The sequence below is a fragment of the Elephantulus edwardii genome, unplaced genomic scaffold (assembly GCF_000299155.1).
Source record: "Elephantulus edwardii isolate Elephantulus edwardi_28Jun2011 unplaced genomic scaffold, EleEdw1.0 scaffold00014, whole genome shotgun sequence".
NCBI classification, from domain to species: Eukaryota; Metazoa; Chordata; class Mammalia; order Macroscelidea; family Macroscelididae; genus Elephantulus; species Elephantulus edwardii.
Genome location: NW_006399764.1, coordinates 7,937,824 through 7,940,997, shown reverse-complemented (window position 1 = coordinate 7,940,997; position 3,174 = coordinate 7,937,824).

Here is a 3,174-nt window from a genome sequence, read left to right as displayed (position 1 = left end):
TAGAAAAAATAAAAAGATAAAATGAGGGAGAAAATTAGTGTATTGATTTAAAATTGAACATAAATATGTTCAATTATGCAAGTAAAAATAAGATATCCAGATTAGACTCATTTCCAAACTCTTTAAGAGAATTGAAACTAATCAACCAAGAGAACTTTAGAAGACTGAAAAAGTATTGTTTAAATTAAAGAAAAAAGGATACCCTTGCATCAACTAAAAGACTCGAGGCAAAAACCACTTAATTGACCATTTTTATATAAAGACTATTAGTTAAATGCAAATATCTTAGGCAAGACATTAATGTATAATTTTAGTAACATTGCTTTATAAAGAAAACCAAACACATTAATGAAACAAGGTGAACCAAATAGAATGAAAGAGAGAATAATTAGTGTAAAATAAAGGCAGAAAAGAGACAAAGGTAGAAATGATGGCTATCTGTAAAAATAGATCTCAAAAAAAGAAATAAAAAATTTCCCCAATAATTTAAAAATACAGATTAAAATATATGTGGAATATTTGAGAAATGAATACAGTATTACTATATAGGGCATAGTTGTTGTTCGATGCTGTTGAATCTATTGTTGTTGTTGATGTTGTTGTGTACCATCAAGTCAGAACCAACCCATAGCTGACGCTCCAGCTGGGTTTCAGAGGAATTTGATTACACAAGAGGACATTGCCCATTCTTCTCCCCCAGAGCAGCTGGTGGCTTCGGACTGTGTGCCTTTGGAATTGCAGCACAGTTTCTTGCCACTAGGCCACCAGAGCTCCCTGGGGAGTGGGGGTGAGGGGGTTGGATATCATATGCACTATCTAGGGCATTCTGGCAGCCTAGTCCTTAGGAAGTTGTGCTGCTATCCCAAAGGTGTCACCTTTCTAACAGTTCGAATCCATCTTCTGCAGGAGAAAGACGGACCCTTTCCTCTTGTATGATTTATAACTTCAGAAATTCAATGAGGGCCAACTATGAAGAGTCTGTTCTAACTCAAAAGCATTGAGTGGTGTACTATATGTAAACATACACACTTCATATCATGTAATTTGTAAATTTATGTTACTATATTCATCTTTGCCAGTATTTACAAATAACAAAATTATGTCAAAAAACGTGTTAACCTAGTCTGAATTATAAACTATATATCAACTCAAGAAATTTTCAGTGTCTCTAAAAATCTGGGTCTAGATCATTATTTTGTTCATTTTTTTAAAAATTTCTAGTGGTTTGCATATAAATTTTACAGTAAAAGACAATGTCTTGCTTTATTTGAACTATTTCCTAAGACTATAGTTATGATAATTTTGTTGTTTTTAAGTATCAACTGGTGAGTTAAAACTAACCCTCAAGTGGGATTTAGAGGTATTAAATTGCACAGGAGGAGATTGCCCTTCTTTCTTTGTGGAGCAGCTTGTGTATTAGAACCATGTGTATTTGAGTTGGCAGCCCAGTTCTTTACCACTATGCTGAGCCCCCTATAATAATAGCTGTAATTATGAAAGTAGTATATAATAAATTATTTATTATATAAGATATCCATGCAAATTTATACAACAATTTAATACAAAGGATCATTTGGGAATATATTTTATTAATTCATAGTTACTGAAGAATTTATTTACTTAGAAGGAAATAACAACAAATACATAAAGTGCTGAAGCAGGAATGGGTTTATCTAAATTTGAGAAAGAGGAAGAAGAATTTCTTCATCACCTTGTTTTTGCAGGCATTTGGTAGGAAACTATGTACTTAAGGCATATATACTAATTATAACACATATAATATACATAGGGGTCTCTAAGAATCCCCTGGGATTTTGTTAAAAATGTGGATTTTTACTCAGTATCTAAAAGGTGGTGAAGAGCTGGACAATGAATAAGCAAGCATGCCAGAAGAAGAACTGATGCATTTGAGTTGTGGTGTTGGAGAAGGGTATTAAATGTTCCTTGGACTGCCAAAAACATAGATATATCTTGGAGAAAGTGCAGCAAGAGTGCTCCTTGGAGGCGAAGATGACAAAGCTTTGTCTTCCATGCTTTGAGCATGTTGCCAGGAGAGGCTGTTCCTTGTGAAGGAATATTATGTTTGCAAACAAGTGGAGGATCAGCAAAAGAGAGGAAGTCCTTCAGTGAGATGGACTGACACAATGTAGCAATGGGCTCAACTGTGTCAGAGTTGATGAGAATGGCACCGGATGAGACAGTGTTAAGATCTATACTGTTTTGTAGGGTTGCTATGAGTTGAACTCAAGTGGAAGACACTTAACAACAGCAGCAATAACATGCATATTTTCAGGAGGGTGAAGCCAGAGTGAGCCAGTTTGACATCCTAGAAAAGATATTTGTAGAAGTGCTGTGTATGAGAAAAATCTTAAGAAACATGTATAGTTTAACTGCCTGCTAATGCAGCTTGCTTTCTTTCTTCTGTCAATGTAATACAGTATATTTAATGCTTTCAGTGCAAGCTTTTGAAATGGAAACAGTTATCCTTTAGTGTCCCAGAAGTCTAATTACAAGCCAGCTAATTCTCTTTATCTATGTTCTGATAGCTTCTCTATTAGAATAAAGAAACTGTGTAATAGAATGACTTTTGACTGTATGTTTCAATGTTAATAAGATGTGCTTTAACTGCTTCTATGAGTTTATCTTTCTCTTAACACTCTAGTTGAAATGAGAAAGGACAAACCAGTTTTGGTGAATCTTATGTAACATCTCAGTGCTAACTGCCATCGAACAGCAGAATGCAATTTCTTGTTTTCTTTGATGGACACACACCATATTCTAAGTACACTGATCCAAATAGAGAAGAATAAAAAATCCCTCTCTTATGACTTTATCTAATGGGAAATGCAGACTATTTGAAATCCATAAGTAAAATACATAGCATGGCAGATGGTGATAATTATTATAGAGGAAGATAGGCAGGAAAGATAATGAATAGCTTGTATTTCCATGGATGATGTGGAAGGGAGGGAAAATGTGTTCTGAAAGCTGACTGACTATGTACTGATGTCCACAAATCAACCATTAGTCATTCCATACTTATTCTTGGAATACAGGTAGGTTTTAAAGGGTTTGGAAAAAGTATTCGGTAATAACATATCAGATAAGGGACTTATATCCAGAATTTATGAAATACTTGAGCACCACAACAAGATAAAGGTAAATAATCCAATA